Source organism: Vicugna pacos, chromosome 15, assembly GCF_048564905.1.
Source record: "Vicugna pacos chromosome 15, VicPac4, whole genome shotgun sequence".
Classification (NCBI taxonomy): Eukaryota; Metazoa; Chordata; class Mammalia; order Artiodactyla; family Camelidae; genus Vicugna; species Vicugna pacos.
Window position 1 is genome coordinate 12,929,202 of NC_133001.1, and position 14,485 is coordinate 12,943,686.

At 42.7% G+C, this 14,485-nt stretch overlaps 1 long non-coding RNA gene across 2 annotated transcripts; it reads left to right on the forward strand.

Annotated features, from left to right (window-relative positions):
• Positions 1 to 715: 715 nt before the first annotated feature.
• On the forward strand, positions 716 to 9,172 carry LOC140685665 (uncharacterized). 2 transcript variants are annotated; one of them, XR_012058930.1, is made up of 5 exons: positions 716 to 848; positions 6,983 to 7,080; positions 7,771 to 7,908; positions 8,759 to 8,843; positions 9,033 to 9,172. It is a non-coding gene; the product is annotated as an uncharacterized lncRNA (long non-coding RNA). The 2 variants fall into 2 exon arrangements; XR_012058929.1 differs by having other exon boundaries at positions 8,759 to 9,172.
• Positions 9,173 to 14,485: the final 5,313 nt, after the last annotated feature.

Genomic DNA, 14,485 nt, shown 5'->3' on the forward strand with positions numbered 1-14,485 from the left:
ATGCCCCAGCCACCACCCCCAGAACTCCCACTGATGCAGGTACATAAAGGTCTTGTAACAGCTCTTCTCTTCATCCTGCTGGGTTGATGTCTGAAGATGACTGACATCAGCTGAGTGTCTTATTTCAAAATATGCTTTGAGTTGATACATCATAAATTTTTATCATTGGACACAGTTCTCCATTTCATTGGCCATTGCCCCTGTTACTAACTAAATAACAGTTTAGTATTACTAGCATTGAAAGAATCTAACTTTGATCTCAGAATAAAATATGAATTTTTTTTTAGAAGACTAACTCTGAAAAAAAGGTCAGGGAAGGGAGGGCTGACTGTCCTATGGCAAGAAATTAAAATTGGATACAATGATGTTTAAAAAAAAGGTTTTATAACTTTAGATTAAACAGACATGAGGTATTCAATTAAAATGATTTCTGAGGTTTTAAAACCATCATGTTCAGTGATTAATATAGTAAATGTATATTTGATTGAAATATTAAGCAGAAGGGAAATAAATAACAGAGTTTTAAAAATATATATTCTCATTAGTAATGCAGGCCTGAAGTACAAAGTCCAATAAAAATATGGCTTGCTTCTGGAGATGAATAATATTATTTACGGAACTCTTTTGAACAAGTCAGGATGTTCTCATTTGCATATGTAGCCTGATTGGTGAATTATGACCCAGGATTCCAAATCATTGTTCTCTAAACCTGAGCCCAGTAATAGACCTTGTAGGCCAACCTCCTTTCTTTTGCCTGTTTCTCTCACTTTCTTTACTGTGTAGTCTGGACTTGGGTGGGACATCCGGATGGAGTAAAGATTACTGCTCCATCATGTGAAAACAACTGGGTGAGTTGCAAAAGAGTCTGTCAAGTATTTGGTGCCATGGAGGGTTAAAAATTATTTTTAAAGTCTTGTGTGATTGGATTTAATCCATCGATCCATTTGAGGTTTTATATTACTATTATTTTTTTACTATTTAAGTGAAGACCACAACTAATGCGGGGAAACACTAGAAAGGGAAAAAGCAATGGTCCAGCTCTAGAGGGGAGCCAAAGGTAGGAGCAGTCGTCAATATTTAGCTATAAACTTGCCTATGAATAGGCCACAAAATCTCCAAATAACATGCAGTGCACGTACAGCCTTACATATCCTCCTCTGGCACTGCTAAGCAGCTGTCTGGCTCTGAGCAAGCCCATATGGTCTCTTTGGCCTTTGGTGGGGCCTGACCCACAAAATAAGGGCATTCATGTACTTTTCACTCAAGCAGCATTCTCTGAGCACTCACTCCAGGTCAGGCACTGGGAGAGGCTCTAGGAATCCAATGCTGAGTGAGAAACAGGGATAGCCTTGTCTTCCTGGAGTGATCCCTCTCAAGGGAGGCATCGTGATTATTTCATCACACAAACAACTGCAAAAATTGCAACTGATACGTGCACCACTACACAAAGGAACATGTGCTGTGAGGGTCCACAGTAGGGAAGGGGCCTAGTGGGGGAGGCCAGGAAGAGGTAGGAAATAGCATGTGCAAAGGCCCAGTGGTGGGAGGAGGCAAAATAAATATGAAGGACTGAAAACAGGCCAGTGTGACTACAGCCTAGAGAGCAAAGCTGAGTAGCATGGAGAGAATGCTGGGAAGGTCAAGTAGGGGTCAGACCATGCACAGCTTTGAGGACCATGTTACACAGTTTTGGCTTTACCTAAGAGTCAATGGAAGGTCACTGAGGGGGTTTTAAAATAAAGAATAATATAATCAGAATTGAAACGTTCACTGTGCCACACAAACTCCCCCTCCAAAATGATGAATCTATTACCCCGACTGCTGAGAGTCCTGCCAAACAGCCCTCAGCTGTCAAATCCCTTTGGTAATTGCCTGAACTGCAGAGCCGTGGTACCCAAGGTTATGCTCCTCACATCCTGATCAGTGCAGAGGTATAAAGACCTATGAAGACCAGGCCTGCTCCTCTCAGCTTGGGACAGCACTGAAGGTTCCCCACCATGCTGGCTGAGGCTTCAGCTGACTCTTCATTTCAGCTCAACTTCTCCCTCTGTCCAAGCTTCCTTCCTTTCCTCTCCATAAGAATCACTGCCTAATCAACTTCTTGAACTCTAGTCTCCATCTCAAGCCAGCTTTTTAGGAAACCCAACCTGGGACAGCCTAGAAGTAACAAGAGGATGATCTGGAGAGGGGCTGGTGGTGACAATAGTAGCCCAAGTCGATAATTGAAGACAGTGGTAGCTGGGCATACGGTGATGAAGAGAGACGTAGGGAGAGTGAGCAGATTTAGGAGACATTTAGGAAGTAAAAACTAATAGGATTTGTGATGGAGTGGAGATGGGGAAGAGTGATGACAGAGAGTGAGAAATCAAGTGTGACGCCCCGCTCCCTAGAGTGCACAGCTGGGAATACTGAAAAGAATCTGGTGAGAGGAAGAGAGGAAAAATTTCCTCTTGGCACTTGTGGAGCTGAGACATTCCAGTAGAGTTTGGAAGGAGGGCATTGACAAAAGACCCTAGGTCACTGGAATATGTGTCTAGACCATAAAGCCAGCCACGAACATGGATGGAGGGAATGACTTAGGGAAAGAGAATATACTGCAAAGAGAAAAAAGCCTAGCTCTAGACCTGGGGGATTAATCTCAATGTTCTTCCCAGTTCCGGTATTCTATTTTCCCACACCTTTCTGAGCTCTCGAAGTGGATTTCATAACTTTTTAGGAGTAATGACCTCCTTGAGAACTGTCCACAATTTCCGAGGGTCCCCCACCTCTAGGCTAATCCCTAGACCCCTTAGTGATCCAGCCTCCAGGACATAAGTTCACACTCTACAGGAAGACTCTGCTTTTATAACCCTAGCACTTCTGCAGCATCTTGTGCAAACTGTGTTTTTATGTTTAAGCCTCCAGCTGATAGCCATCTTCATGGTCCAACAAGGACTCTTAAGGAACGCCGAGTACCTGAAATACCTGTGCTTCCATGTCATTAGGCAGAGGTGGTACCTCTCTTCATCACCAGTCATGTTCGGGGCTGCCCTGGCTCAGAGGAAGAGTAGTTCATCCCACTGAACAGGGTTTGGCAAACCTTTTGTGCAGAGGGCCACACAGTAATTACTGTAGGCTTGCGGGACACATAGGCTCTCTGTCGTGTATACCACTTCTTTCTTTAAAATACCCCTCTCAAGTGTAAAAACCACTCAGCTAACAGGGCACAAATAGACGGACTGTGGGCCACCATTGTAGTTTGCCGACTCCTGCCACAGAAGACCATCAACTCTGCAGTCAGACCAATTAAAACTGCGTTTCTCCTCCCCTGGGCATCCTAGCATCTGAACTTGGAGACAGTCTTCAACCTTTTGAGGACTCTGTTTTCTCATCTGTTTTATATATACACACACACACACACATATGTATCTACCTCTTTGGGTTGTTGTAAAGCCTAGAAATAAAGTATATTCAATACCCATCCATGTACCTGACACACAGAAGTTGCCTCGTTAACCAGTATAGTGGGAAAGATGATCTTGTTTCTTAAAAAAATATTTTTGCATTAGAATATGTTGATAGTAACAGATCTTCCCCCCAGGTTACACCTGGAGACATGTTTTTCTGGAACACATTAGTTGTCTGTTTGTCCTATTTGTCAGCGGCACGAGAATCCAGCGCTGTTCAGACCGTATGCACTGCTGAGCTGAGAGTGGCAGGGAGACCTGGGAAAATGGTGCCCATGATGTCATTCCTGGTTTCCGTGCCTTCACCTGATGACTTCAGGCATTTCTAACTTCGTTCGCCCATCAGGTGGTTGCTCTTGCCAAAAAGAATCACTCGTCCCGTAATATTAGCCCCACACTGGCTCTAGTATTTGTTATGCAAAAATTCCACCCATCAAGACAGAATGCTCCTCTCCAGTCTACACTGCATGAAGTTGGTTACTTTCACAGATCCCAGCACAGTGAAGGGGACTGTCTCACGTCACATCACATGGACTCTTCCCAGCTTCCACTGAAGGCACAGGAGTCCAAAATCTCCTCCCTCCTTTCTGTCCCGAGGGGAGTGGTCTCCACAAGCTCCACAAGCCTCACAGGCTTGTTTCACTCTCCAGGGAGGCTTCAATTCCCTTCCTCCTTTCCCCATCAATAAACTCTACTACACGTCCTTTCACATCACTGGGCGACAAACATTACTCCAATATGAGCCACTCTGCCGGCTCCTTTAGACCTAGATAATATTAGGTAACACCCACAAATGCACACTCTCTGGAAGAGTCAAGTCCTCCCACAGATTTCTGTGAACTCCTAAGAGCAGGGAAAGCAGACTTGTATCCTCAGGGTCACTTTAGTCTGTGCGTTCTTGCTTCTGCACACACCTCATCAATGAAATTGTGGAACTCTTTGTTTTCTTTGTATACAGACAGACAAATATGCTCACAGCAGGCATTTGTGTGTCTAATGGATGTAAATGAAGGTCTGAAGAAAAAGAGTTTGCATTGCATCAGTGAGCACAATTTTAAATGAAATATTAGACACCCTTGTTCTTAAAATCTGCTTTGTCCCATTCTCCTGGAGAAATCCCACTAGCTCTTTATCTCACAAAGAATTCAGGTTGCTGCCACCTCATCTTCCCTCCACCACACTTCTCCGCCCATCTATTCTTTCCTCTAAAGAATAAAACACAAGTTTCTTTCAGTCTCTCATGCAGCACGCTTCAAGAACCTTTTTTTTAAAAACTTGGGCTCCCTTTGAAACTGTCATCTCAGAGTCTCATCTTCTACCCCCAAGAGCTTAATAAATTATTTTTCTCAAACAATGAGAGTTTCCTCTCTAAGAAGAAAAATTATACCAGCAGCTAAAACAATAAAAAAAAATTCACTTTCTTGCATGTAGGTTGTCTGGTAGGATTATCACTTAGAATTTTCATTTTCAGCCATTAATATTTTAGCTTAAATCAGTTAATGAGATGAATTGAAAGGAGTAAGAAACAAGAAAACAAAATTAAGAAAATGTGCATTTTCTTGGGGGGAAGAGGGCCAGGGAGAAAGCACAGGAGAAAGTTTTTGGAGGAGCGACGGTATGGATCAGACAAAAGTCAGCAAGAATATACTGCAGGGGGCTGGAGGGGGAAAGAAAAGCAAAACTATATAGAAGAAGATGGGAGAGCACAGAAAAGGATATTTATCTATTTTGCCCAAAGCAGAACATCATCTAGATGTTGCATAAGTATAGTTAAATCCTTTGGTAGAACACACGTTCATGAGACAAGGGAGATCCTCCTTTGATGTGGAAATTACTACTGAGAAAACCCATGACTCCCCCTGTACAAATCTGCTGATGTCATAGCTGCTTGGAGAGTCGGCTTTGGCTCTGCCCTGCATAGGCGTGGGGACCCAGACAATGAAGCTTGGTGTGTAACTGATTACTGAGGCTATAAATTGCACCACTCCAATGACGCACAATTGGGGTGCAGGGGGCTGGGGGACAGGAAGGAGGTCATTTTTTTTGTTGTTATTTTCTGGAGCCTGCTTTGGAATTTTCCCACGTTTCTCTCCATGTAACAATAGACATTAGCATTTTCATATGTCTTGAAAGTTAAAGCAAGATATGGGAAATTCAATTGTTGAAGAGCAGAGTTCTCCAACTGCACTCTTCAGAGATTTCCCGTACTTCTGGAAAATGTGTACCAATGAAGGCTTTGGTTATTGGTGCTGCTTCATTTCTAGGGATGGCCTGATTTCCAGTCTACTTTTCCCCCTTCAGTGTATCTGCTTGGCTGGGGAGGTTCCCACTGATTTCAAGGGGTACAGAGAGTAGAGTCACCATGCAGAAGGCTGGACTCAGATTGCTGAAGACATTTTTACCATCTTTTCTAGGTCTGTGTCATCACTGCAGAAAGTGAGTTGTTTCTGGGAAACTGATATATTAAGAATTGTTCAAAAAAGCTAGAAGCTGGATCTGGAACTTTGACTGGAAGGGTTGTTTCAGAGCTAAACATGGTAGCCAGTCAGCTCTCATCTATTTTCTGAGACAGTACTGCCTTCAGTTACCATGTGTCCTATTGGAGCTTTGCAATTCCCTCCCCAACACCAAACCATATACACTAGTTAGCGTCTTGACTCAGGGCAAAAATCAAATTCACATTTACCATAACCTTGTTGTAAAAACTCCTATCTTCTCTATTATTATAAAGCAAGGTTTGGGAAAACCCTTAAGTTCCCAAGCATTAAATGCCTTTTTTTTGGACTCTGAAGATTTCTGCAGACAGCGATGCCTTACATGTGGCCCAAGAGACCATGCTCCATTCAGGTCTCGCTCTCATGGATCTCACACACCCAGGGACAGTAGGTAGGAAGTAGGAAGACGTGTGTAGGGGCAGCCAGACCCCTGCACATGAGGCCATGGCAGTGATTGAAAACTGAAAGTTCACTTATCATCATGAAGCTTTTCTCAGACATTCAGCAGAGAATCTGGCGGTGAGAGTAGGGAATGAACTGAAGAGACAGGGAACATGATGCTCAGCCAAGATTCCCAGCTGGGGTCCTGCAGAGCTCACGGGCCTGATGCATTCAAACTGACCATTGACTAAGACGTCAGAAGGGCTTCAACTTTATGGAGCAATTGGCATGATGCTAGGTGGAGATCAATGCCCGCAATCTAAATTTTGTATTTTGTGTGTTGTCAGTTGAAGTTAGATGTCTGTTTCTCTTTCTTGGACTGATTTTCTTTCATGCAATCAGCATGATGAAAAAGAAAATAATGCTTATAAATGAAGTCAGCATATAGTACTGGCTGAGCTGGAGGAAGCTGGCAGCTGCAGAAATTCTGTTTTCAGTTTACACTACGTGGCATTAATTGCATATATAGACTGTATAACTACACAGTCTTGGGTCAGGATTCTGCTCTTATTTCAGGGGTGCTGGGGTCTAAGTGTGTGGCTATCAGGTGGGGAGGCCAGGCCCTCTGGGTCATCTCTCAGCAAGGACTGTATCTTTTAGCCCTAGGACCTCATTGTAGGCCAGAGGTTTTCAATTGCCTTCCCAGGGCCAAGAAGTGAACCAAGCCTGGAGCAGCCCAGAGGCACCTGGTCCCGCAGGTGAGACAAAAGCCATTTCCTCTCTAACCCTAAAGAGTGAGGTGTGTGGATTGTGTCTAAGCCAGAAACCTTCCCCTGTAGGCCTTAGGACTAGTGTTGAAAATGAGGTCACTACCAAGTTCAGATTTTCCGATTTTCCTGTTAAATTTAGTAGCATGGTGGACCAGGGCAACATCTAACAAGAATGGCCAGTTTATGGTCACACTCGTGAATGAGGTGACACAGACGCTAATAACTCCTGGCCAGGTAATGGGAATTTCTTAGCACATCCCTACTAACCCAGATGTCTTGACCACAAAGAGAGAGAACTACAATTTGTCTCCTCACTACCATGAACCAGCTATGGGGCCTCGGACAAGGTAAACTGTTAACTCTCTGACCCTCCTATGGGCTCTTTGTAAAGTGGAGACAGCTTTGCTGCTGAAAAGTAACAGCCTAACTTGGTAGAATTCTAAGTTCTTCTCAGCTCAAAAACCTGGCGTCCAGGTATATTTTTGGTATGTTTCTGAGGTATGTTTCTTGATTTTACTTCAGTATCCTCAGTACTTGGTACATGGCTGGAACTCATTCATGTTGGACTGAAAAAATTTATTTAAATAAGTACAATTATAATGTTCAAGAAAACCATATTCTTGCAAATAACCCACAGGACAGCTACCCAATTAACATTTCTTTTTTTATTTTTTTTAGCGAAGAATGAGATTCAGCCAGACAGTTCTGCATACCGAGGGGCCCATCCAAGGGCAGGGTTTTCAGAGGCAATGAGGAAAAAGAGAACAGATGGGGCCATTCCTACCTTTCAGAGAGCTTGGGAGCCTGAGAACACAGGTGAGTATGCAATCCCTCCCAGAAAAGCCAGGCGGTCTTGTTTGTTCAGGTGAGGGAAGACTTAAGGCTATCTGAAATGATCATTTTGTAGGTATGAACTTGGCTCCTCTCTCTTCAAACTTCTTAAATCAATAGTCCTATAACATCAGAGGAAAGATGCATTCATTCATTCATTCCCAGACCATAGTGGGGATTCTGTGTGATTTGGGTACAAGGCAGGCAAGGATGGATGGAGGCTCCTCCCTGGTGTTCAGAGGCAGTGGAGGTCCTTGGAGCTATGATCTGATCTGTGGAAGGAAGAGGGGCTCTGGTCCCAGGCAGCACCCAAGAGGCTTGACCATCACCCGAGGAGCCATGCAGGGTCCAGAGAAGTCTCAGGCAGTAGGACATTATCTGAAATGAGCTCCAGCAGATGGAGGCAAGACATCAAGGTGTATTTCAACCTATTAGTGACAGCTCAGTTATTCTGAGGATTCCTTGGGGACCCATTTTATCAGCTTCCTGCCACGACTACATTTGGGGTTATGTGCTTCCTATGCTAATAATCAGACATGCCAAGTCAAGATTGCTTTACAGAAGGGTTGCTGTGTACAGATTACTCTGACACCAAGGTGCCAAGCTGAGGAGGTGAGTGGGACTGAAGTCCAGCCTCGTCTCCACTCACTCAGCTGTGGGCCCCTCTACTGGGTATGCTGTTCCCCAGCAGGATGCTTTGGCTAAGCCACAGTATCTAATCCTTGAAGCTGCATCTGACTAATTTGTTAAGCCAGGGGGTTATAGGCCAGTTAATCTCTATTTCCTTCTCCCCAAAGCCATTCATTGTTTTTCTCTGTCCTGCTCTGTTTCCCAGACGGTGGCCTCTACACAATGCACCTGAGACCTTCTTACTTTGTGGCTTCCAGTAGGGTTTGGCCAACTGGAAACACCAGTAGGAGGTGAGGAAGGTGAGAGGAAAGGTGAGGCCAGGTTGCTCATTTTCTCCATCACCACCCTCCCCGGCAACGTGCTCCCTCCCTGCCAGCCGTGGTTTTGACCTTGGCTGTGGTCCTGCTGGGCAGCCCCTCCCCCACAGCCCTAGGTCTCCCTGGACTCTGGTAATGCTGTTCCCTCCCCTGCTCTCTCAGGCCTGGGGGTAATAATGGCTTCCACTGCTCCTGGTCCTGGGGTGCCTTGTCAACTCTTACAGATTCCACTTCCCTGGCCACACGACTGTAAATGGTCCTTTTATTCAACTCTGTTTGATTAAACCCTTTTGCCTCTGTCATCTCTTTCTGGGCTGGGACACTGACCGATACAGAGGACCTTTTTCTAATCTGCACAGATGGACCACATAGGCTAGCAGAGACCATGGGTGCAAATAGCACTTTGCAATTCAAAACAAGTATTTGCTATGTCACCTCTGTAAAAGGTAGTAATTATAATAATACTTATTTGAAAGGGTTATTGGGAAGATTTAAAAAGACCCATAGAACGGTTTGCATAGTGCCTGGAACGAAATAAGTGTTCAATAAATGGTAGTTATTATTCTTAGCTTGTGACCCCTGGAAACCCCATGCAGCCCTCAGTGTTCACTCAGCTCTCCCTTCATGCATGAAGCATCTGCTGAGCACTGGAGTTCCCACAATGACTGTCTCTCTCTGAATTTCCATCCCATTGATTGTTTATATAATTAATTGGCTTCATATCTTTTCACCTACTATTTTTTATTATCTACTATGTGAAAAGTGCATAATTCAAGATATGTTTCCTTCTCTCAATGAGAGCATGGGCATAGAGAAAAAAATTCATTGAATATACATGGTGTCAAACACTGCTAGGCACTTTCCACGTCCTTTAAATTTCTTAACAACTCTATGAAGTAAATATTGTTATTCCAATAAAATGTCCCTTGGCCAACAAGTGGTAGGGAAGGGTTCAAACGTGTGTCTTTTTACTGCAAAGCATCACTAAGTCTTCAGTCTATTAGGAGAGGTGACACATAACCAAATAACTATGATTAGAGGTAGTTCCATGCACCCTATCATTAGGAAAATTGTGTGTTAGAGATGGACAGTGAAGATGGGTGTTAACTCCCTGCCAAGGGTTGATCCAGACCATTCAAAGGTGCCTCCCCTGGGCTATGGGAAGAAGCAGCACCAATCCTTGTTTGGGGGAAACCAGGTTCTGATAACTGAAGCAGACCTGTGGAAAGATACCTTTTAACATAATCTGGAAAACAGTGAAACTATGAGCATTAGGTCTGGAGGAAGCTTCCTGGAAGAAAGAGGATTTGAGCTCTGTCTGATTGAAGTTAGCTGGTTGAAGAAATAATGGCAGCACTTTCAGGTAAAGGGAACAGCATGACCAAAAGCTCTACCTATACAGTTACATTGGCTCAGTCACTTGTGCACATGTATCTGACGTGTTACTGTCAGTGACCTGAGGATGAGAGCTACGCCTCCTTTCCAGCCTTGCCCCTGCCCCCCACTCAACTCAAGGCTGAGGACGTAGGAGGAGTTCAACAAAATATTTTGTTTGACTGGATGAATGTCTTTCTCTCTTCTGGGAGACCTGGAAGGAGTAAGTGGTGCCACGGTCTCCCTGATTTCAAGGCCAATGCCGGGTTGCTTCCAGACAGCAAAGTCGAAGCATACAGCTAAAGACAGGTGATATTTTTTAAGTGGCAGTGCTCACTGGTGGTGTGACTGGAAATGGAGTCAGGTTGGCTGGTGCTGTATTGATGTTAGCATGCTATTTCTCAAGATCCAGCAGCCCTGGTGTCTAAAGTAACCCCCACAGTTCACTTCAACACATTTGGGAGACAATTTCAACAGAACATATGACACAGGACATGAAAGCACTCTCCTAATTTCAACAGGAGCAAACCAGAAACACGTGGCAAAACATCATGTTCAGATGACTTATTTATAAATCTCCCTCCCAAGAATATATCCAGTCGTCATAGCCTTTGTTCACTCGGAGTATTAAATAAACCTGTCGTCGGAAATTATCTTTAAACTGTACTCGAGACTTTCTTTGACTTTGGGGACAATTTCATTTTATAATTGTGCACTGCTCTTGTTTCTGATGCTTTAACAGATGAAGACCATCCATAGGAGATAATTCAGCAAGTTAGTTGTCCCATCGCCAAGCAAAACCAAAGTCTGTATCAGCTGTGAGAAGATAATTCAGTTTGCCTGAAAATATCATTTTCAGAATGGCTTGTATCATATGTCAGAATTATTTTAAAATCTGAACTAGGACACTGTGGGGACCCTCCTAAGGGATGTGCAGCTGATCTGCAGCTCTGTGAACTGAAGCTGTTTTCCAATATTGTTTATTTTTTAACTCAAGGACTAACTGCCTCATTCAAGTGGCAATAGGTGGTTAATCCTCTATAAAAGTCCTTGGATGTATTCCTTGTAAATGCTAATTATTAGAAGAAAATGTTACAGGGTTTCTTAGGAAATCAATACTTTATTATGCAATAATTGCATCTGCAAGTTTAATGTTCTCCATAAGTCCCAGCAAAATGAAAGAGGTCACTGGGTGAGGTGGCACAAATGGTCCTTGCCTGACCTGGAAAATCTTCGAGAATTTGAGGCCTAGTAAAGTGCCGAGATGTCATTAAAATATTTTCACAAGTACAACATTTATTATGGAAACCAAATTGCAAGAACATCTGTCTGGATGACACTTTGGCCCAAAGTTGGATCTAAACCTGGTAACAGTTATAATTGAAACTGTGGCTTCATTTTTCTCCCTAGATCTTTGATTTTTCTCTTGTGCCTCACAGAGCAATTTATTTCTCAAAGCTGCAGCAGTTAACTTTTGTTTTCCTAAACCTTCCTGGGCAAAAATCCCAGCTCTTCCAGTTTTCTACCAAGAAGTTATGGAAGGTGGGAAGGAAGGGAAGCAGCCCTCAAGGAGAGAGAAGGGAGCTCAAAATCAGTCTTCCAAGAATTTCTGGGTCACTGTCTAATTGATACGCCTATTGGCAAGCCTTGGATTTAAGCCTCTTCTGACTTCACAGGCAGCTCTTATTCAGTGTGAAGCCATGTGTGAAGACTCAAGGCATTGAACATGGAACCCTCCCCCCAAAAATCAGCCAGCTCCACTTAAAGCACTCAGGCTAGGGAACTGTACCATAGCGAAAAACCCCAAACAGTTGTTTTTCCATTATGATCTTCGGCCTAGCATTTATTATCATTTTTATTGCACACTTTTAAAGGCAATGGTCCATTTTACTTAGATCATTAATTTGCAAAAATCATGAGATATGAGCAGATATGGTGTTTTTTATGGGCCATGCTACACCCTTATTGGACCCCAAAGGAAATGAGGTGCGGGTCTCAGCACACTAAAGGCAGGAACCCTGGGACCACATGCTTCATATTCTTCCAGAAACAGAGAAGACTAAAGCACTTTCACAGGAATGATACAGCTAGAGGAATGGAGAGAAGCATGAATAATCCACAGCCTGAAAAAGTGAATGGAAAAATAAGCAACAGAGGGAAACTCTGACCAGCAGTGGGGTGTAGCTGAAAGACCCCTGGACGTGGAGTCTGGAGATCTTGGGTCGACTGTGCCCTGTCACTTACCAGCTGTGTAACTGCTGTCAACGAACTGCTCATAATGCACCTCCCTTTTGCATCTGTAAAATGGTAATAATAATTCCTATTTCATAAGCTTGGCAGGCAACAGAACCCCCTAGGAAGCCAGGTCACAGGCTGCAGAACCAGACTGCCATGGTTTAAATCTGAACTTCTCTCCCTTGCTTGTTCTGTGACCTGAGGCATCTTATCCTCTCTACATTTTGTTTCCTTATCTGTAGAATGGGGATAATGTACTAAACTCCTAGAGGTGAGGGTGAGCATTAGATAAATTAATACACGTAAAGTGCCTAGAAGAGTATCTGGTGCATAATAAGCAAGATATGTTACAATAATATTACTATCTTTGTATATACAATAGTGTTACATTGAGATACACTTTACATTATGTTAGTTATCATCATTATTATTGTTGTTACTATAGTTAGGATTATATAAATTGTGATTCTCAGTTGCAGTCAAGAGAGTCAAGTCTAGCTGATTTAAGTAGAAAAGGATACTAGAGGATATTAAGAAGACCCTAGACAGCAGCATGTAAATCAGTGAAGCTAGAACACTCCCTTACACCATACACAAAAATCAACTCAAAATGGATCAAAGACTTAAACATAAGACAAGATACAATAAACCTCCTAGAGGAAAACATAAGCAAAACATTACCTGACATACATCTCAAAAATCTTCTCCTAGAAGAAATAAAAGCAAGAATAAACAAATGGGACCTAATGAAACTTACAAGCTTCTGCACAGCAAAGGAAACCAGAAGTAAAACAAGAAGAAAACCTACGGAATGGGAGAAAATTTTTGCAAATGATGAAATCAACAAAGGCTTGATCTCCAGAATATATAAGCAGCTCATACGACTCAATAAGAAGAAAATAACCCAATCCAAAAATGGGCAGAAGACCTAAACAAGCAATTCTCCAAGGAAGACATACAAATGATCAATAGGCACATGAAAAAATGCTCAATATCACTAATGATCAGAGAAATGCAAATCAAAACTGCAATGAGGTATCACCTCACACCAGTCAGAATGGCCATCATTCAAAAGTCCACAAATGACAAATGCTGGAGAGGGTGTGGAGAAAAGGGAAGCCTCCTACACTGCTGGTGGGAATGCAGTTTGGTGCAGCCACTGTGGAAAACAGTATGGAGATTCCTCAAAAGACTAGGAATAGACTTACCATATGACCCAGGAATCCTGCTTCTGGGCTTATATCCAGAAGGAACCCTACTTCAGGATGACACCTGCACCCAATGTTCATAGTAGCATTATTTACAATAGCCAAAACATGGAAACAGCCTAAATGTCCATCAACAGATGACTGGATAAAGAAGATGTAGTATATTTATATAATGGAATACTACTCAGCCATAAAAACCGACAACATAACACCATTTGTAGCAACATGGATGCTCCTGGAGAATGTCATTCTAAGTGAAGTAAGCCAGAAAGAGAAAGAAAAATACCATATGAGATAGCTCATATGTGGAATCTAAAAAACAAAACAAAACAAAATAAAAACAAAGCATAAATACAGAACAGAAATAGACTCATAGACATAGAATATAGACTTGTGGTTGCCAAGGGGGTGGGGGGTGGGAAGAGATAGACTGGGATTTCAAAATTGTAGAATAGATAAAAAGATTATACTGTATAGCACAGGGAAATATATACAAGATCTTATGGTAGCTCACAGAGAAAGGAACGTGACAGTGAATATATATATATGTTCATGTATAATTGAAACATTGTGATCTACACTGGAATTTGACACAACATTGTAAAATGATTATAAATCAATAAAAAATGTTAAAAAAAAAGACTCTAGAATCTCTTGGATAATCAGGAGCCCAGGCTTGTTCATTATATAGCCTAGAACCAAACAGGAATTAGATCCAACTACATTAAAAAACTGTTGTAGTCAAACACCATTGCCCATCTCTAGGCACGGACTACCCTTGAGATTTGAACCCAAGAG